At 45.9% G+C, this 22,496-nt stretch overlaps 1 pseudogene; it reads left to right on the top strand.

Moving 5' to 3' along the window:
• Positions 1–1,503: 1,503 nt before the first annotated feature.
• On the top strand, positions 1,504–22,496 carry LOC134758713 (uncharacterized; annotated as a pseudogene).

Raw genomic sequence — 22,496 nt, 5'->3', positions numbered from 1 at the left:
GTAAAATAATGGCATTTTGCCATTACTTTAATGGCAAAAACGACAGTTATTTTGCACCAACCTAATATATCATAGTAGGCCCTGAGGCTGGACATTTTGAGGTAGATGTAATTGTGGTCTTTATCAAACCGGGCTATACACATGACTGCCACATTTGCCTGTGGGTAGGATCAGCATTGAGGAATGAGACACAAGTGTGGCTCTTTTTAGGGGTAGAAAGGGTATGGTACATTTCCTCCATCATAAGGGTCATGGCTAAGACTCCTATAATGAAAGACAGGTTAACAAGAGAAAAACATAAGTGATTTATGTAATCAAAGTTTTACCTGAAGGCTGGGCGTGGTGGCTCACGCCTATAATCCCAGCACTTTGGGAGGCGGATGGATCACGAGGTCAGGAGATCAAGACCATCCTGGCTAACATGGTGAAACCCCGTCTGTCGGGGGCTTCAACTGGGAGGACTACTCGGTTGTCGACGTCAAGGAGTCGTAGGTCACCTGGCTCTAGGAATAATGGAGGGAGTATATAGGAGTTAAAGATCAATCCACCATAGTCGGTGTATTCGTAGGTTCAATATCATTGATGGCCGATTGATTTGATAGTGAAGGAGGGGTCGTTGATTTTGTCTGTCATATAGAGGATACGTAGGGATGGGAGAGCGATTAGGACTAAGATAATAGCGGGCAGGATAGTTCAGACGGTGTCTATCTCTTGGGCGTCTGAGATGTTGGTGTTAGTTAGCTTTGTTGTGAGTGTTAGGAAAAGGGCGTACAGGACTAAGAAGCAGATGAGAAAAATGATTATGAGGGCATGATCATGAAAGATGATTAGTTCTTCTATGATAGGAGAAGTAGCGTCTTGTAGACCTACTTGCGCTGCATGTGCCATTAAGATATACGGGGTTTAACCTGTAATTTAACTTTGACAAAGTTATGAAATAGTTTTTCTAATATCTTTTTGAAAAAGTCATGGAGGCCATGGGGTTGGCTTGAAACCAGCTTTGGGGGGTTCGATTCCTTCCTTTTTTGTCTAGACTTTATGTATACGGGCTCTTCGAATGTATGATAGGGTGGGGGGCATCCATATAGTCACTCCAGGTTTGTGGAGGGTTCTTCGATTATTAGGACTTTTCGTTTTGAAGCGAAGGCTTCTCAGATTATAAAAATTATTAGTATTACTGGTGTTAGGGAAATGAATGAGCCCACGGATGATAGGATATTTCATGTGGTATATGCATCGGGGTAGTCCGAGTAACGTCGGGGTATTCCAGACAGGCCAAGAAAGTGTTGTGGGAAGAAGGTCAGATTTACGCCAATGAATATGATGGCAAAGTGGATTTTGGCATAGGTTTGCTCTAGAGTGTAACCCGAGAATAGGGGAAATCAGTGGATAAAGCCCCCTATGATGGCGAATACAGCTCCCATAGATAGGACATAATGGCAGTGAGCTACGACGTAATATGTATCGTGCAGCACAATATCTAATGACGAGTTCGCTAGTACGATGCCGGTTAGGCCACCTACAGTGAAGAGAAAAATGAACCCTAGGGCTCAGAGTACTGCGGCAGATCATTTGGTATTACTTCCGTGGAGTGTAGCGAGTCAGCTGAATACTTTGACGCCGGTGGGAATAGCGATGATTATGGTAGCGGAGGTGAAATAGGCTCGTGTATCTACGTCTATCCCCACTGTAAATATATGGTGCGCTCACACAATAAATCCTAAGAAACCAATTGATATCATAGCCCAGACCATACCTATATATCCGAATGGCTCTTTTTTTCCGGAGTAGTAAGTTACAATGTGGGAGATTATTCCGAAGCCTGGCAGGATAAGAATGTAAACTTCGGGGTGGCCAAAAAATCAGAATAAGTGTTGGTATAGGATAGGGTCTCCTCCTCCGGCTGGGTCAAAGAAGATGGTGTTGAGGTTACGGTCTGTTAGTAATATGGTAATACCGGCAGCTAGGACTGGGAGAGATAGAAGAAGCAAGACTGCTGTGATCAGGACGGATCAGACGAAAAGGGGTGTTTGGTATTGGGTTATGGCAGGGGGTTTTATGTTGATGATTGTTGTAATGAAGTTGATGGCTCCTAGGATAGAGGAGATGCCTGCTAGGTGTAGGGAAAAAATGGTTAAATCTACGGAAGCTCCGGGATGGGAATAATTTCCTGCTAAGGGAGGGTAGACTGTCCAACCTGTCCCTGCGCCGGCTTCTACCATAGCAGATGCGAGCAGAAGTAGGAAAGAGGGGGGAAGGAGTCAGAAGCTTATGTTGTTTATGCGGGGGAATGCCATTTCGGGGGCACCAATTATCAAGGGAACTAGTCAGTTGCCAAAGCCTCCGATTATGATAGGCATTACTATGAAAAAAATTATTACAAACGCATGGGCTGTGACGATGACATTGTAGATGTGATCGTTACCTAGAAGGTTGCCTGGTTGGCCTAGTTCAGCCCGAATAAGGAGACTTAGGGCTGTGCCTAGGACTCCAGCTCATGCGCCGAATAGTAGATATAATGTTCCAATATCTTTATGGTTCGTAGAGAACAATCAGCGGTCGGCGAACATCAGTGGGGAAAAAGGGGGTAATATGGCTGAGTAAGGCATTGGACTGTAAATCTAAAGACAGAGGTTAGGCCTCTTTTTACCAGCTCCGAGGTGAATTTCATATTGAATTGCAAATTCGAAGAAGCAGCTTCAAACCTGCCGGGGCTTCTCCCGCCTTTTTTTCCTGCGGCGGGAAAAGTAGATTGAAGCCAGTTGATTAGGGTGTTTAGCTGTTAACTAAATGTTTGTGGGTTTGAGTCCCATTGATCTAGTAAGGGCTTAGCTTAATTAAAGTGGCTGATTTGCGTTCAGTTGATGCAGAGTAGGGTTTTGCAGTCCTTAGTTGTTGCAGAAATTAAGTATTGTAACTTACTAAGGGCTTTGAAGGCTCTTGGTCTATGTTTAACCTAAATTTCTATAAAATTATTAGTATGAAGGGGGAGATGGGCAGAAGCAGGGTGGTAAGTGTGATGAGTGTGGGGAGGAAGGGAGTGGGTTTAGTGTATTCGAGTTGTCATTTTATCTTTACGTTGTTGGATATGGGTAGCAGTGTGATAGAGGTGGAGTAAATTAGGCGTAGGTAGAAATAGAGGTTGAGGAGAGTGATGGTGGCCATGATAGTGGGGGTAATGAGGTCGTTATTTTTTGTGAATTCTTCGATGATAAGTCATTTGGGTAGGAAGCCGATCAGTGGAGGTAGACCTCCTAGGGAGAAGAGGGTGGAGGGAATTAGAGGTGTTAATCATGTTAGCTTGTTTCAAGTACGCGATAGTAGTAGGGTTGTGGTGCTGGAGTTTAAGTTGAGTAATAGGAATGCGGTGGTAGTTAGGATAATATAGATAGTTAGATTAAGGATAGTTATATTAGTGTTATATGGTAGAACTGCTATTATTCACCCCATATGGGTGATTGAGGAATATGCGAGGATCTTGCGCAGTTGAGTTTGGTTTAGTCCACCTCAGCTGCCTGCTATAATGGATAGGATCGAAAGAGTGAGGAGAAGATTTACATTTACTGATGGGGAAATTTGGTATATGATTGAGATAGGGGCAAGTTTTTGTCATGTGAGGAGGAGCAGGCCGGACATTAGGGGGGTGCCTTGGGTGACTTCTGGAACTCAGAAGTGAAAGGGGGCTATCCCTAGTTTTATAGCTATGGCCACCACGATCATTAACGATGAGTACTGGTTAGTGGCATTGGCTGTGGTCCACTGTCCGGAGAGTATGTTGTTGGAGAGAATGGCTATTAGGAGAATTATGGATGCGGTTGCTTGCGTGAGGAAATATTTGATGGCGGCTTCTGTGGAGCGGGGGTTTATTTTTTTGGTTAGGACTGGGATAAAAGCTAGCATATTTATTTCTAAGCCTACTCAGGCAAAGAATCAGTGGGAGCTTAGTGCTGTAATAAGAGTGCCTGCGAAGATGGTAGAGTAGATGATGGGTTGGGCCAGGGGGTTAATTAGTACGGGAAGGATATAACCAACATTTTTGGGGTATGGGACCGATAGCTTATTTAGCTGACCTTACTTTAGGATGGGGTGTGACAGGTGGCACGGAGAATTTTGGATTCTCAGGGATGGGTTCAATTCTCATAGTCCTAGAAATAAGGGGGTTTAAACCTCTATTATTTACTCTATCAAAGTAACTCTTTTATCAGACATATTTCTTAGGTTTGAGGGGGAATGCTGGAGATTGTGGTAGGCATGGAGACGTGTCATATGAGTAGTGCCAGGGTGAGTGGTAAGAAGTTTTTTCATAGGAGGTGCATGAGTTGGTCGTAGTGAAATCGAGGGTATGCAGTTCGAATTCATAGAAACAAAGAGGTTAGAAGCAGGGCTTTGGTGATGAAGCATACCGTGTAGAGCTCAGGGGAGTGAGCACTGTATGTTGTTCCTAGGAAAATTATAGTGGTGAGGGTATTTATTATGATAATATTTATGTACTCGGCTGTGAAGAATAGGGCGAAGGGGCCTGCGGCATATTCGATGTTAAAGCCTGAGACTAGTTCAGATTCTCCTTCAGCAAGGTCGAAGGGGGTTCGGTTGGTTTCTGCTAATGTGGAGATAAATCATATTATGGCTAAGGGTCATGTTGGTAGGAGCAATCAGAGGTGTTCTTGTGTTATGATAAGGGTGGAGAGGTTAAAGGAACCGTTTATTAGTAGTGTTGATAATATGATAATGGCCAGGGTAACTTCATATGAGATTGTTTGGGCTACTGCTCGTAATGCACCGATCAAAGCGTAGTTTGAGTTTGATGCTCACCCTGATCAAACGATGGAGTAAACGGCCAGGCTAGAAGTGGCTAGGATGAATAGGAGGCCCAGATTAAGGTTGACCAGGGGGTTGGGTATGGGGAGGGGGGTTCATAATAGTAGGGCAATGGTGAGAGCTAAGGTCGGGGCGGTGATGTAGAGGGTGATGGTTGACGTTGAGGGTTTTAGAGGCTCTTTGGTGAAGAGTTTTATGGCATCAGTGAAGGGCTGCAGTAGTCCGTAGGGGCCTACAACGTTGGGGCCTTTACGTAGTTGTATATAGCCTAGAATTTTTCGTTCAGTTAGCATTAGGAATGCCATGGCAATTAGGATAGGTACAATAAGGAGTAGGAGGTTAGTCATGGGTATGTTGTTAAGAAGAGGAATTGAACCTCTGACTATAAAGTTTTAAGTTTTATGCGATTACCGGGCTCTGCCATCTTAACAAACCCTATTCTTGGGTAGATGTGGGTGCGATATTAAATTGAGATGATATCATTTACGGGGGGAAGGCGCTTTGTGAAGTAGGCCTCATTTCTCTTGTCCTTTCGTACAGGGAGAAATACGGAATAGATAGAAACCGACCTGGATTGCTCCGGTCTGAACTCAGATCACGTAGGACTTTAATCGTTGAACAAACGAACATTTAATAGCGGCTGCACCATCGGGATGTCCTGATCCAACATCGAGGTCGTAAACCCTACTGTTGATATGGACTCTAGAATAGGATTGCGCTGTTATCCCTAGGGTAACTTGTTCCGTTTGTCAAGTCATTGGATCAATTAAATGTGGTAGTTCGCTTTGACTGGTGAAGCCTTGGCATGTGTTGCTCGGAGGTTGGATTATACTCCGAGGTCGCCCCAACCGAAATTTTTAATGCAGGTTTGATAGTTTAGAGCCTGTGGGCTTGTTAGTTGCTTGCATTAATGAATTAAAGCTCCATAGGGTCTTCTCGTCTTGTTGTGTTATGCCCGCCTCTTCACAGGCAGGTCAATTTCACTGGTTGAAAGTAAGAGACAGCTGAACCCTCGTGGAGCCATTCATACGAGTCCCTATTTAAGGAACAAGTGATTATGCTACCTTTGCACGGTTAGGGTACCGCGGCCGTTGAACGCATGTCACTGGGCAGGCGGTGCCTCTAATACTGATAATGCTAGAGGTGATGTTTTTGGTAAACAGGCTAAAATACAAAAATACTACTAAAAATACAAAAAAAAAAAAATTAGGCGGGCGTGGTAGCGGGCGCCTGTAGTCCCAGCTACTCGGGAGGCTGAGGCAGGAGATGGCGTGAACCCGGGAGGCAGAGCTTGCAGTGAGCCGAGATCGCACCACTGCACTCCAGCCTGGGCGACAGTGAGAGACTCTGTCTAAAAAAAAAAAAAGAAAAAAAAAGTTTTACCTGATACAGGAGCCTTCAGAAATGAAGACCAAAGGGAAAACTGTCCATTTTTTTAGATTTGATGAAGCGTGGACAGCTATGTAGAGATGTGATTGGACAAAAAGAATGATGTGATAGTAATAGAGTGGGAAACCCGGCAAGGCCTGTCTGTTCAGGTTCTTCTTGGTCTCTCTGTGTGGCATTCCTTCCTCCCAGATATGAAGCAGGATCCTTTTTGGAATGAGGATCTTATTACCTACTATTGAACAAAGATAGGGCTGATAATTTCTTTATGACCAGCTCCTACACAGAAAGGTGGGGGAAGGTGAAAGTAATATTTCTAGGTTGTATGGTTTGCCCTGGGGGGAAAGGGGCTGTAGTCTCTATGACCTGCCTTGGGGAGGGGCATTCAGGGTTCTGTGACTTGCCTCAGGGGAGAATGAAGGGCGAGAGACAGGAGGGCAGGAGAAAGTCAGAGAGCTCGGTTCTGAGGCTGCTTGGGAGGCCTTCCACTGTCCTTTAATTCAAAGTACTCAGCATGCCAAAGTGTTAGGGTAATTTTTCGGAAACAGCTTCTATGATGAAAATTCCATCCATTGAATTTCTAGCATTTCCATAGATCAGTGATGAACAGTAACAAACTCCCCTGTTACTTCTTTCATCACACTATCCCACTTAGAGTTATCAGCTCACAATCTGTATTCTCCGCTAGTCAGAAATCATGTCTTTCTTATTGGTTGCTGTGTCTGCAGCTAATAAGAAGCAGGCATTTGGAAGCAGTCCAGTATTTGCCACATAGTAGGCCCATACTAAATCTCAGTTTAATTAACTAATGGTCCCTTGCCTCGAGGATCATATAGACCAGAGTGTGTGTGGCTGGGAGGTAGAATGGGGTAGGCTGAGACAAGCCCACAGACAAAGGGCAGATTTACTACTGTGTGCACGTGCCTGCACAGTGGGCAGGGGGCTGGTGAGCCCTTCAGCCCTGTGTCCTACATCCTCTGCATGGAGCAGGCTGTTGCCACCACCTGGGTCCATTGGTAAGGGTGGTTTCCATCTGTCCAGATAGGAGACCAGAGCAGAGCAGTGATGCATGTATTCCATCCAACAAATAGCTGTTGACAGCCAGCCCCATGCAGAGCCCCCTGCCAGGCACCATAGAGGAGACAAATGTAACTCAGCCCTGAACTGAGTCCTGTGCAGGACTCCTGAGTACACCCATTCACCAGCCCAGGCCTGCCAATTCCTCGCTCAGTGTTCTTTCTACAACAGCACTGCCTTCCAAAAGTGATCCCCTAGCTGCCAGATTTAGGAGGATTCTTCTAGCAGTGTGCATGAAGAGGCTGTATATAGAGTTTTCTACTGAGATGCACTAACACAGGTGCCTGCAGTGTGCTCAGTGCTAGGGTGCAATGGAAGTAAGACTCATCTTTGCCCCAGGGAGTAGCTGTGTCTGTAGTGGTAGCTGTGTCTGTAGTCCAGGTCAGATGGAGGAGATAAGAGGGGCCTGCTCTCAGTCAGTAGTCTAGACAGGATGTGGGGTTAGTGTCTGGGAAGCTGAGAACAGAGAAGCCATGGGCAGAGGGAGGGAGGAGCGGGTGTGCAGGAGCACATGAAGCACTCGGGATCTGGGGCTTCAGTAACCTATGGCTGTCTGGGTGGTTCTAGTCATGGCATGAGGCACTTACCCTAATGTAACAAGCCCACATGTTCCTTCAGCAGCCCCTGCCCTTCTTTGGACCAGTGATCATGATGGGCATGAAAGCTTTCCGCTTTTTGCTTCCTACTTTCAGCAGTCTTTTCCCATTAGGTTTCCGCTCTTCAGGCTACATGAGCACCAAGGCCTGTTTTCTGAAATGTGTGTGCTCACTTACATTGGGTGGACCAGTGTAGACACAATTGCCTGAGCGATTCTGAGGCATGTCCAGTTGTCCAGGCAGATCAAGGACAGAGAAACAGACTAAAGAGCTTTTGTGAAGCCTAAAGTGGTGATATAATAGTTGGTGTACAGCAGAGTTTCTGAACTTCAGCACTATTGACATTTTGGGCCAGATAATTCTTAGTTATGAGGGTCTGACTTGTGCATTGCAGGGTTTAGCAGCATCCCTGCCCTCCACTCAGTACATAATAGTGAGCAACTCCCAAGCTGTCACAACCATAAATACCTCCAGAAACTTCCTGTGTCCCCAGGGTGTATGTGTAAAATCATCCCCTGTTAAGAACCACCGGTGTACAGGCTTTGAGTCTGAGTCCTGGTTCTACCGTTTGCCAGCTGTATGAACACAGGCAGCTTATTTAACTGACCTGTGGCTCTGTAGGAGCTCTGTAACTTCACTGTGCCTCAGTTTCCTCTTATGTAAAATGGGGATAAAATTGATCTTATGGAGTTATTGTGCAGATTAAGAGTTTTATGTAAAGTGCCTAGAGCAATGCCTGACACACAGTAAACATTAACTATTGTTATGGTTAATAATAACACTCAGCCTCTCTTGTGTACATCCTATACTGAAGCAACGCATCTCCTTGAGCATAGAGGGTAACAGTAAAGGTTTCTGAACCTTTTAGTCACTGTCTAACCCTCAGCCTAGAGCAAGCAATGGGACCAAGCATTCGTTTATGATCTATTGGAGGAGCCCTAAGCATGGGACACTAGTGTCCACTCTGCCACCAAATGATGCCCTTGCCCATGTGGCCTTGGGCAAGTCCTTGCTCCTCTCTGGCCCCAGTCCACTCATCTATAAAATGAATGGGTGGGTCTAAATAATTCCTAAATTTGGCTGGGCACAGTGGCTCACACCTGTGATCCCAGCACTTTGGGAGGCCGAGGCGGGCGGATCACCTGAGGTCAGGAGTTTGAGACCAGCCTGGCCAACATGGTGAAACCCCGTCTCTATTAAAAAATACAAAAATTAGCCAGGCGTGGTGGCAGGCGACTTAATCCCAGCTACCTGGGAGGCAGAGGCAGGAGAATCATTTGAACCCGGGAGGCAGAGGTTGCAGTGAGCTGAGATAGAGCCATTGCACTCAAACCTGGGGGATAAGAGCAAGATTTCTCTTAAAAAAAATAATAATTTCTAAATTTGATTATACATTATAATCACTTGAAGACATCATAAAATGCAGATTCCCGGACTCTGCCAATCAAATCCAAGTTTCTGGAAGTGGAGGCTGAGAATCTGCATTTTATTAAACTCCTTAGAGGATCATGATGTTAGCCAGGCGTGGTGGCTCACACCTGTAATCCAAGCACTTTTGGGAGGCTGAGGCCTATGGATCTCCTGAGGTCAGGAGTTCGAGACCAGCCTGGTCAACATAGTGAAACCCCATCTCTACTAAAGATACAAAAAATTACCTGTGCACGGTGGCAGGCACCTGTAATCCCAGCTACTAGGGAGGCTGAGGCAGGAGAAACACTTGAACCTGGGAGGTGGAGGTTGCAGTGAGCCGAGATTGTGCCATTGCACTCCAGCCTGGGCAACAAGCGAAACACCGTCTCAAAAAAAAAAAAGTGGATCATGATGTTCAGTCAGGTTTGAAAGCAACTGACTAGATCTGCTGTAAGGCCCCTTTCAATATTCAGATTCCTAAGATACATTAATTATAGACTCATGGAGCAGAAAGGAGCTTTGAGTGGTCATGTGCCTTAGAGGACCAGGGCAGATGGCTGCTTTCCTGTGAGAAAGCTATGCTAGTGCTCTGGTGGCTCTTCCAGGGTTTAATTATCCCTAGCATTAGGAAGATATACTTTCTATCTAATCAAATGCTTCATCTCAGCAATTTACCTCCCACTCTGCTGGCTTTGTACTTAAGGGTGTAGAGAAGGGCTGGTCAGTTCCCTGTAGTGTAGCCCTTCATGTACTTGAGTGCTGTTGGAAGTCAGACTAGACCTGACATTATTACTGGTGAAAATGTCTCTTGACTTTGGGCCTTCCTTTCCATTCCCATTGCAACTGCCCAAGTTTAGGCTGCTAGCGTGTCTTGTTTGGACCATATAACACCTTTCTAACTAGTCTTCTGACCTCCAGTCTCTTCTGTATTCAATCTTCATGGTACAGTTATTTTCCTAACCCCCAGCCCTGAATGTATCACTTCTCCTGCCCACAAATCCTCCATGCCTCCCAATCAAAACGAAAGCCCTCATCCTGTCATTCAAGGCCTTTCAGAGCCTGACCCCACCTACACTTTTGCTTTCTTAGCTTATTACATTTCTCTTCCATAACTCCCTCAGGCCAAGAGCCTCCTTGGGCTACAATTTACTTTGCTGAATTTTTTTGACAGGTTTCCCAAACTTGAATAACCATGGAAGTCCCCTCCCCACCACTGCCTATGTTTCATGGCAAAATACTTACAAACATCTCATGGATACTAAGTGATTCACGGTTCTCAGTTTGGGAAACACTCTCTCTGCCCTTCCTTCTGGTTGCCAGTGGCTTAACTATCTATTTCAAGAGCTTCCCAGGTCTTGAACTGCAACTCAAAATAACTATCTAATGTTGTCATACCTGCTACCTCTCAATCTGATTTTATTTTATTTATTTATTTATTTTGAGATGGAGTCTCGCTCTGTCACCCAGGCTGCATCTCAGCTTACTGTAACCTCCCCCTCCCAAGTTCAAGCAATTCTCCTGCCTCAGCTTCCCGAGTTGTTGGGATTACAGGTGCCTGCCACCATGCCAAGCTAATTTTTGTATTTTTAGTAGAGATGGGGTTTTGCCATGTTGGCCAGGATGGTCTCGAACTCCTGACCTCAGGTGATCCGCCTGCCTTGGCCTCCCAAAGTGCTGGGATTACAGGCATGAGCCATTGTGCCCAGTCCAATCTGACTGTTTTTAAATACTTAGAAGGCTCTACAGAGCTATGGAACTGGAACACTCCACTATCCCCACTCTTACTCCTTCTTTTTCTTCTTTCCTGAGCTGATACCACATTTTCCTCAAGAGTTGAATTGCTCAAGGTCTATCATGATTTAATTAAATGAGCATAGTTGACCATTCAACCATCTTTGTTTTCCTAACTCCAAATAGCCTCCTGGAGCAGGTATGTATCTATGCCTCCTGGGGCTACTCCCTATTCCTGCACCTGTGACAGACATTGTTGGTGAATTACAGCACTTGCCTCTGGGGCCTAGATGTGATGATGGAGACTCAGAATCCAACTCAATACAATTCCCCAGGCAGGCTTTATCCATCAATCAGAGTTGGCATGCAGTTGAGACAGTCCTTACCATCAGTGACCTAGTTGATTAGCTAATGTGTTCACTAGAAAAGCTCTGTTTCAACTCCCTTATAGAACATAGAGTAGTTTCTAGCTGCATTCTCTCTACTCTAAGCCTTTCAGGCTAGAGGATTTGGGTTGTGGGTGAGGATCTATTATTAGTCTAATTTGGCATGAAAATTGGAGTAAGACTGCCAAGGTCAGAAAAGTTTCTCCTAAGAACCGCCCTAGAGCATTGTCTGCCTCCCATCTCTATTTCCTGCCAAAACCCACAGAAATGTCTGGTGAGCTAGCTGGTCTTTAGCCATAAGAAAGAGTACCATAGAGGCTACAAAACAAGTGACAAACTACCCCTGGAAGGATGAAACTCTGGGGCAGACAGCAATTGGAGATGCCTTGGATGTCCCAGAGCAGCGGCAAGGTTTTCCACTTGGCCTGAGCTGATGGAACCATTTGCAATGGAAAGCCTGATATCTTCGGTCAGGTAACAGGCTGCTCCAGTTTCTTCTCTCTTCTCCTCCCCCTCCTTCTCCTCTGAGTTGATCGCATTTCCTTGGTGATGTTCATGCTTAGTCAGTAGATCTTAGGGAACAAGTGTATACCCCATTGGGACCTTGTCCGTGTAAACTACTATGTACTAATTAATGTTTTCCTCTGTACTGCATCTTCCTTCTTCTCTTTCTGGCACAAGCATTTATTTAATACCTACTGTGTGTTAAGTGGTAAGCACTGCCATAGAGAAAAAAGCCCTTGAATTCTGTCTGGAGCCACCTGGGGATGCTGTATATGAAACAAATGCCACAGCCCTCATTAGCAGAAAAATACACTTCAAGTTGCTTCCTGTCTTCTTTAGGCCTCAAGAAAGCTGTAACTGAGTGGAAAAAGGTTGAAACCTCACAGCTAAAATGAGAGCATTCCAGGGAATTCTACAAAATCATGAAGTGCCTCCATCAGTTGAACACAAACCAATTCTCAAACCCAGGAAATCGTAACGAGAGTTTGGGTGAACACTTCCTAGCTCTGACTTATTGCCAGGCATTGTTCTCATTGTTTTCTATACATTAACTCTCTAAATCCCCACAGTAATGTTATGAGTTAAATACTCTTATCATTTAAAAGATGAGAAATAGAGGCACAAAGAGGTTAAATGACCTACCCAAGCCTCAACAGCTAGGAAGTGGTAGAGCTAGGATTTGAACCTATATAGTCTCATCGCAGAGTCCTAAACTGCCTGAAATATGTACATTTAAGCAAAAAACAAAAAGTGCTGATTCATGGATTGGAATGGAGTGGGATGAGTAATAACTGGGTGGTGCTTTTTATCTCAATATGTTAGATCAGCTAAAGACAGAAGGGTTTTGATAGCTGAGGGGCCCAGTGTCTATCCCATACTTTAAGGAAGGCCTCAGAAAGGCCAGCTGCTCCCCTAGATCCACCCACAGCTCCTAGTGTCTCTTGACAGACAGCAGACTGGTGCCAGAGTAGTTTCATGTGGTTGAGAGCCAGATATGCAAACAGTTCTGCATGGGTCCCTTTATGCACTTACATACTGTATTTTTTACTAGAAAATGGTGACATATTTAGTACCTAGTGCAGCAATGTCATAGGTCCTACAAGTATGAAGCCTAACTTCTAGAATGGACTCTACCACCTACTGTCCCTTGATTCAGTTCTTTGCAACTATAAATATTTATTCATTTAGTAAATAATTTTGAGACCTCCTCCATGCCAAGCAACATGCACTAATTTGAATTCAATAGTTGCCCTAAGGTACTCACTATTTGCTGGTGGCGACAGTCAGATAACTGGATATTTATAAGCACTTCTGCACTGTGTCCTCAAAGTGTGCCAGGGAGTGAGGGAGGGCTCAACCTGTCTCTCTTCCCTAGGAGTCTGTGAGCAGCAAATGAGATCACACAGGGGAAAGGGCTTTGTAAATAGCAGAAGGTGAGAATGGGGTGTGTGAGGAGGTGGGGAAGAGGGGGAAGAAGGAGGAAGCAGAGGGAACGGGAGGCAGAAGGGAAGGAGGGGTGAAGGAGAAGAGAGGGAGTGGCAGGGGGAAGGAAGGGGAAGTAAAGTGGGAGGACTTCAACTAGGAGCTGTCTGCCTTTTCTGGAGACCTCAGCAGGCAGCCGCCAAGCTGAGTGCTCCATCAGGGGCTGTGAGCCTGAGCGAGGCCTCACAGGAGTGAGGGAACCAAGCCTGAAGCTCAGGGCTCACTCTCCTAGCAGGCCAAGCCCAAACCTTGCAACCGTTGCCAAACTACTCGGGACTCCGTCCTAGTGGGAGCCTTAAACTCGTGTTATGTTGCTTGAGACTAGGTGCTTTCGCTGCTCCCCATGCACCCCAACCTCTTCAGGATCCCAGCTTGAACAGTGACAAAGGCCAAGCTGTCCCTCTATTGTGACGCCCGATTTCTCATGAATCCCCTTATATAATGGTATCTCTGAGAAATGGTGGCTCGAGGTGACGCCAGCCACCACCATTCTCTGTACTGAATCGCCACCTAGAGGCCAGTTCTAGCCCAAACCAATGTGTAGGCCAAGTTTTCAATTTTGCCTCAAGATAGAAAACAAAACAAGAGTTATCTTTGAACAAAAAGATAAAAAGGCAAGAAAATGGCACAAGACCTTTAAAAGGACTCCATCAGTCCCTTCACCAACCCTGTGGTTTGCTGATGAGATATGCAAGGGCTGAAATGTCTCCACTTCTCAATGGGGCAGGATTTCCTCCATGGCTTGGGACCAATGTGAGAATGTCACTGTTTCTCACATATTCTAAAGTCTAGATTTGAAGAACAAATATGCCAAGAAAACCCTCCAGTTTGCCCTGCATGTCAGACCCCAGCCCATCTGCTCCTCTTCTTTCACGCCCAAATTCAGACACGTTGGCTAGCTTGGGAAGACAGCTCAGCAGAAGATAGGATGTCCTTTTTAGGAGAGTTTGCTAATTTGGCTTACATTTCTGGAATCAGCTGCCCTACACTGAACATGAATACCCATTAATCCTGGACCATTTATTGAGAAGTAGTTGGATGAGTCTACAAAGGCATCGAAGGTAAGTTGATAGTTCAAAATGAGCATCAAGGCCGGGCATGGTGGCTCAACGCCTGTAATCCCAGCACTTTGGCAGGCCAAAGCAGGCAGATCACCTGAGGTCAGGAGCTCAAAACTAGCCTGGCCAACATGGCAAAACTCCGTCTGTCTACTAAAAATACAAAAATTAGCCAGATGTGGTGACAGGTGCCTGTAATCCCAGCTACTTGGGAAGCTGAGGCACGAGAATCACTTGAACCCGGGAGGCAGAGGCTACAGTGAAACGAGATCACACCACTGCACTCCAGCTTGGGCATCAGAGTGAGACTCTGTCTCAAAAAAAAAAAAAAAGAAAAAAAAAATGAGCATCGAGGTATTTTGGTCTGAAGAAAATCCAAGCTACATGGTTCCAGATCTTCAGTGCCCCAGCTTGAACAGTATCAGGAACAGCAGAGTACTAAGAGAAGTAAGCCAGGCTCCCAAACTGAGCAAGGACAGTTTTCTTAATCCTCTTTTTAAATTTTTTAGGTTTTTCTGTTCATTCCTTTGCCAGTCTAGTAATTCAGCATCCCACTACTCAGCTTATTGAATTCTTAAGTATAATTGGAAAACAAGATACATAAAATATTCAAACTCTCATTGTCAAAGCATCCTAGTTTGTGACTGCTTGGGGATAGCAGTGTGTGCAGTGTCCAGGGAATGCCCACAGAGGCTGCAATACATTTTTGCAGGTAAGCAGCTGCTGGTCCCTCTTCAGACCAACAACAATTCAAAGAAGGGGCTCCCTTTAGAGTAAACCTGGAGGAACCTTGGGAAAATTAGACTGATGTTTGAATTTATGAAAAAGCCACAGCTGTTCCCCAAGGATAAAGTTCAGTCCATTGATCGGCCAAAGGGCCCAGAGGAAATGAAATTGCCATTTCCTTTACCCATCCACCCAAATAAGTTAGACTTCTAAAAACTGAAGTGTTTCCTTCTCTCCAGCAGAAATGATTCCACTTGGTGCTCACAGTAATCTTGTGAAGTAAGTACTATCATTGCTGTCGTGCAGAGAAGGAAACAGAGGCTAAAAGAAATGTAGTAATTTGCCTGTAAGAGGAGTAGTCAAGATTTGAACTCCAGTGCTCTGCTTCCAGAACATCTGCAGTTTTCCCAATACCGCCATTCCCCTTGGCATGAAGCCAACATACTAAGTCCTGAAGAAAATTTTCTGAGAAGTAATTCAGTTTGCCATAGATTGTTGCATGAATTCCTACACAACCACTGGAACTACACTATAGGTGGAATCAGTGGGCCAAGGACAACCCTCATTCAGGAATGGTGCTCATTGTTGGTCAGTTAACACTATATACTTTCTGGGAGGGTCAAAACTTCTCAATCAAACAAAAAGATTTCTCTTGACTGTTTCCTACTTCATTCTCTTCATTTAAGCCAGACAGACTCTTTGACCCCTATAAAATCTCCTACAAGACTTTGTCATTATTGTTCTCCAGGTAAAGGGAGTCCTCTCCTGGGAAAGTTAAAAAGAACCACCATAAACCAATTGGAAGAAACAAAGACACAATGGGGACAGTGATGGGGAGACATCAGGTGACATCAAGACTTCCCAGGATCACACAGTCAGTGAGGGGCAGAACTGCTCAGAATCCAAGTCCAATAGACTCTAGCTGAATGAAGTTTTCTTTCTTTTTTTTTTTTTTTTTTTGAGACGGAATCTTGCTCTGTTGCCCAGGCTGGACTGCAGTGGTGTGATCTTGGCTCACTGCAACCTCTGCCTCCTGGGTTCAAGTGATTCTTCTGTCTCAGCCCCCCGAGTAGCTGGGACTACAGGCACAAACCACCATGCCTGGCTAATTTTTGTATTTTTAGTAGAGACGGGGTTTCACCATGTTGGTCAGGCTGGTCTTGAACTCCTGACCTGAGGTGATCTACCCGCCTTGGCCTCCCAAAGTGCTGGGATTACAGGCATAAGTCACCATGCCTGGCCTGCACTTTTCATTTAATCATAGTTTCAGAACATTGTATGTTGTTTCTAAGCAAAATCCAACTAGGAATCCCAGTCTCTAGGGCTAGCCCTAAAAATAGCTCACTGGGGTTACTTCTCACTACTAACATTCCCCATGCCCCATCTTGAATTGTCCCAGATAGAGAAAGGAGTGGGAAGAGGGTGCTCCATTCTGAGTGCCCATAACAATAGCTAATAGCAGCCAAAATGTGTTGAGCACTGTGCTGGGCACTGTGCTTATTACTTTATATGCATCAGCTTATCTAATTATCTCAACAAACATATAAGGTAAGCATGACTATTTCCATTTTACAGATAAGGGGATCGAGGCACAACGCTTCTAAGAAACTGGCTTAAATTCCCACAACTGGTTAAGAGGTGGGGGTAGGACTGGAGTCCAGCTCTGTTCACCGTCAAAGGCAGTGCTCTGAATCACTCACTTTTAAAAACCATATAGTAAATGCAGGGCCCAAGGACTTTGGCTTACCGCAAGGAATCCTCATATATGTAGCCAGCTGTCTCTGCAGTAAATTGGCAGCCCCTGCCTAGCCATGGAACTCCCACCATGGATGGCAAACTGGAGACTTGGGAGTTTAGTTTCTAGTTCTTTTGCCCAAACTCTTCTATTGGGGGTTGGAAGAAAGGTAGGAAGAGCAATGAGAAAGGAAACGTTCTGGCTTAATGGGGAGAGAAAGAAAACAGAACAGGTTTGTTTCTGTAGCCAAAGACCTTCTAAAAGCCACACCCCTGCATTCAAGAGCTGCAGAAGAAATGCTGTTCTTCAATTCTTCCACCAGCCTCAGTAACCATTTCACTAACAAGTCTTACATCAGATAGAACTTAAATTAGACACAAGAAAGGACTTCTGGTCAAAATGAACAGTCATTTCTGTAAATTGGGATTTATCTTTACGAAATCCCTTCACTGAACTAAGAAAAGTCTTAGGGCCTTCTCTAAATAAAGGCTGCCCAAACGCAAAAATACTGCAGCTTTCAACAGAGGAAGACATGAGGTAGTTTTCAAACTTCTCCTCTCCTCCCTGGGTTTTATAGTCTTTTGCACTCAGGGGCACTTCGGGAAATGGTACACATTTGGCAAGTGAGACAAGTGACTGAGGTCTGGAAAAGGTGTGAGAAAGCTGGTGCACGTGCAGGAGTGGGGCCCAAAAGGTAACGCTCCTGCCGACATGATGCACTGCTTTCCCCCAGACCTGCAACTCATGATGATTTTGTGCTTCTCCAAAAGTCAAAACACTCAACCTCAGACACCTAAAAAAGAACTTAACCTTAAGTTCCTTTTTAGTAAGAGCCTATCTGTGTGGTCTTTCTTTTCTTTTTTTTTTTTTTTTTCTTTTTGAGACAGAGTCTCCCTCTGCCTCCCAGGCTGGAGTGCAGTGGCGCTATCTTGGCTCACTGCAAGCTCCGCCTCCCGGGTTCACGCCATTCTCCTGCCTCAGCTTTCCGAGTAGCTGGGACTACAGGCGCCCGCCACCACGCCCGGCTAATTTCTTTTCGTATTTCTAGTAGACATGGGGTTTCACCGTGTTAGCCAGGATGGTCTCGATCTCCTGACCTCGTGATCCGCCCGCCTCGGCCTCCCAAAGTGCTGGGATTACAGGCGTGAGCCACCGCGCCTGGTCTAGTTCCTGTTTTCTTACACATTGTCACATTTTTTTCCCTGCCATCTAAGCCTCTAGTTTTGGTTGGTCAGGGAGATGGATTTGAGACTGAGTTCTCGTCTCCTCCGCTGCAGCACCCTATTAAAGCCTCTTCCTTGGTAATAACCATCTCAGTGATTGGTTTTCTGTGTGGCAAGCAGCAGGAACCCCAGGTCTCTGAACTTTGGCAAAGGAATCTCCTGATAAAGGCGGGATCTATTTTACTGACCAAGCTGAAAACGATCAGACGTTTGAAAGCCTTAATATCGGAGCCTGTCGGAGTTTGTTCTGCCCTTGAGGCTTTTCTTTGGGCCTACCAGTCAAAATCAGCCTGGCCAAACCTGTCTTCAAGGACCAGGGGCAGGGCCGGCTTCTCCCGCCGGGTCGGCAGCCACCTTCCCCTTCCCTGTGACTTGAAGAGAAGCTTCAGGGGGCGTTTATTCAATTTGCGAGGAGCCCGCGAGGCGCAGGTGCGCGGTGACTCTGTGGTTCCTACCGCACCCGCTGCCCTCTTTGGTCCTCTCGCTGTCACCGGCGGGCAGTAACGTTCCGGGTGAGCTAGGGCTCCGAAGACACCAGGCAGGGAGGGACCAGTGGGTAAGGGCACCGCCCGTTTAGGTCCTGCGCAGGAGGGATCCGAAAAAGGTCTTGAAGAAATAGAAAGGGAGGGCCAGATGCGGTGGCTCACGCCTGTAATCCCAGCACTTTGGGAGGCCGAGGTGGGTGGATCACGAGGTCACGAGTTCGAGACCAGCCTGGGCAAGATGGTGAAACCCTGTCTCCACTAAAAATATAACAAGTAGCCGGGCGCGGTGACGGGCGCCTGTAATCCCAGCTACTCAGGAGGCTGAGGCAGGAGAATCTCTAGATCCCAGGAGGCGGAGGTTGCAGTGAGCTGAGACTGCCCCGCTGCACTCTAGCCTGGGCAACACAGCAAGACTCTGTCTCAAATAAATAAATAAATAAATAAATAAATAAATAGATAAAATAAATAAATAGAAAGGGAGAGTTGGAAGTAGATCAAAGAGAAGAAAAGAAATCCTAGATTTCCTATCTGAAGGCACCATGAAGATGAAGGCCACCTCTTCTGGGCCAGGTCCTCCCGTTGCAGGTGAACCGAGTTCTGGCCTCCATTGGAGACCAAAGGAGATGACTTTGGCCTGGCTCCTAGTGAGGAAGCCATGCCTAGTCCTGTTCTGTTTGGGCTTGATCCTGTAGCACTTGATTGTCTCTCCTGGACTTTCCATGGATTCCAGGGATGCAACTGAGAAGTTTATTTTTAATGCACTTACTTGAAGTAAGAGTTATTTTAAAACATTTTAGCAAAGGAAATGAATTCTGAGAGGTTTTGCACTGAAGACATTCACACGTGAGGAAAACAGGAAAACCACTGTGCTAGAAAAAGCAAATGCTGTTGAGATTGTCTCACAAACACAAATTGCGTGCCAGCAGGTAGGTTTGAGCCTCAGGTTGGGCACATTTTACTTTAAGCGCACTGTTGGTGGAACTTAAGGTGACTGTAGGACTTATATATACATACATACATATAATATATATACATATTTATGTGTATACACACACACACACACACACACACACACACACACACACACACACACACACGGTCTTGCTATCTTGCCCAGGGTGGTCTCCAACTCTGGGTCTCAAGCGATCCTCTGCCTCCCCTTCCCAAAGTGCTGGGATTACAGGTGTGAGCCACCTCGCCCAGGCCATTTTAATTTTAATTTAATACTTTTAATTTGAATACACAATCCAAAAATCATATAACAAGTACAGGAAACCCACTTTATGCCAAGTTTACAAAAACAGGAAAGATATGTCCATGACAAAGCGTCAAAGTGGCAACATCCTAAAGTACTGAGAGAAAAAAAGTTATTCTAGAATTCTATGCCAAATTGAAATATCTTTCAAAAACGTGACTGAAATCAGGACATTTAAAGACATACAAAAAATGACAGAATTCACCGAACCACACTACAAGAAATATTAAAGGAGTCCTCCAGGCCTAAGGATAAGGATACCAAACAGAAATCTGAACCTACACAAAGAAATGGAGACGACTGAAAATCGCTATGTATGTACTTGGATGTTGGGGTTTATAACATGTCCAAAATCAAATTACCTGACAACACTAGCATAAAGGCCAGAAGGGGAGGTATAATGTCACTTGATGGCAGACAGATAAAGATGTATTCTAGGGACCCTAAAGCCATCACTGACATAACAAAAGAAAGAGTTACAGCTAATAAGCCAAATAAGGAAAGAAAATAGAATGATATATATAAAAAAAAAAACATGTAATCGCTGGGTGCGGTGGCTCATGCCTGTAATCCCAGCACTTTGAGAGGCCAAGGCAGGCAGATCACTTGAGGTCAGGAGTTTGAGACCGGCCTGGCCAAAACGGTGAAACCCCATCTCTACTAAAAATACAAAAATTAGCCCGATGTGGTGGCTCGCACGGACCTGTAATCTCAGCTACTTGGGAGGCTGAAGCAGGAGATTCGCTTGAACACGGGAGGCGGAGGTTGCAGTGAGAGCTGAGATGGCGCCACTGCACTCCAGCCTGGGTGACAGAGCGAGACTCTGTCTCAAAAATAAATAAATAAATAAATGAATAAATAAACAAACAAACAAAAACTGTGTAATCCCTATGCTGGAGCAACTGCTCTCCAGGCCTCTACCCTATAGAAATACACAAATGGCCAATGAGAAGTGTACAAGAATGATCACTGCCGCATTATTTGTAATCATAAAATAGTAGCGCCAAAGTAATTTCAAAGATACATGAAAATCGTTTTATTTATTTAACAAACACAAACAATTGAACAAACAATGGAAGCAAGTCCTTTTGCCTAAAGGAATACAGAGGGTCATGCGGATGTTGCTCCTCCAAGGATTTCGGTGTTCCCCAATGGCTAGTTTTGGGTCTAGTTCTTCTGGAAGATCTTATTCTTGGGGAGCTACAGGTTCTGGCGTTTGGGGCTCTTTCAGGTTCTATCTCCATTTTCCCCTCAATTCCTCCCCATTCTGCTATAATAAAAAAAAATTCTCACCTCCGGAAGATCCCGCCTGTGCCTCCCCGCCAGCCTTTCAGGAGGTCTGGACGTCTGGTCCACCGCTCCCCGGCTTCTTTCCCCGCTTTTGCTTTTCCCCTCCCCTGCTCCCGCCCTCCGGCCTCAGGACCCGACCACCGCCCAGCTGAGCCCCCGCGGCTCCACCGCGCAAAAGGTGCACTGGAGGCCCTGCCCGTTGCCGCCCCGCGGGGTGCCAAGAAGTCAACGTAAATAAATGCTTTGTAAAAGGAACTTCCCCATGGAAAAATCTCTCATGATTTCCATTCTCAAGGCTCTTCAAAGGACTAAAAGCTAAAAGGATGGATTCATTCGACAAGTCCTAGTCCTGCGCCCTGGTGAGTGCCAGACCCTGCTCCCCGCGAGGGGGACCCATGAGCCACCCTCACCATGATCCCTGCCCTGGTGGAGCCCCCGTGCGGAACACAGGATCCGAAGATGGCAGCGGAAGCTCCGCAGCGGCCCCACAAGCGACTGGGCAGGGAGGGCACAGGCTCCCTCACTGGGTGAAGGCGGTGCAAAGAACGGGAAGAACCATCCCGGGAGCCACCGGGCGTTCAGCCTCCCTAGGGCCCCCAGGCGGCTCGGGCCGGGGTCTCAACCGGGGCGTTTCCGGGGGTTTCTGAAGCAGGCGAGGGGCAGGGCGGGCGAAGGCCATTCGGCTATCCTTCTGGCTCCAGAATCTCCCAAAGTGCAGGTGTCCGTGACCAGCGCGACTTACCGCTCCAACCTCTCCGGTCTTCCAAGGCCTTGCTCAGTCGTCCTGCCGGGCGGGCCCTGAGGATGCAAGGGACGGAGGAAGTTTCGTGCGTGCGCCCTTCCTATAGCGCCCAGTAGAACTGACAGTACCTGTCTCTGTGGTGCAATCGGTTACCGCGTTCGGCTGTTAACCAAAAGGTTGGTGGTTCGAGCCCACCCAGGGACGCTTGTTTGAGCTTTTAAAGTGTTCATGCATTGTCAATCACTAGATAAATGGGGAAGATTTTATCTTCCTGGAGTCCTAAGCCACTAATTTGTGACTTATCCATGTCAAGGGCCAGCCCACCTCCCCGACCGGATTCTTAACCGGGTATCTCCTGAAATCCTGGGTTTATACGTGTGTAACTCAGGAATCCTGAAACAGAGACCTAGGAACTCACTTCTGGTGTGATAAAATTCTAATTCAGTCCGTTATACGCTTAAACGAGTAATTTACATGCCTCCATTTTTTCATATTTTAATAATAGGAGGTCAGTAATATCCCGAGGATGTGCCTGGATTTACTGATTGCTCTATCAATAATGTGACCAGTGGAATCATTCATCATCATAGTG

Source organism: Gorilla gorilla, chromosome 1 (genome assembly GCF_029281585.2).
Source record: "Gorilla gorilla gorilla isolate KB3781 chromosome 1, NHGRI_mGorGor1-v2.1_pri, whole genome shotgun sequence".
Classification (NCBI taxonomy): Eukaryota; Metazoa; Chordata; class Mammalia; order Primates; family Hominidae; genus Gorilla; species Gorilla gorilla.
The sequence above is the reverse complement of the archived record's forward strand: the minus strand, read 5'-3'. Positions and strand labels throughout refer to the sequence as shown.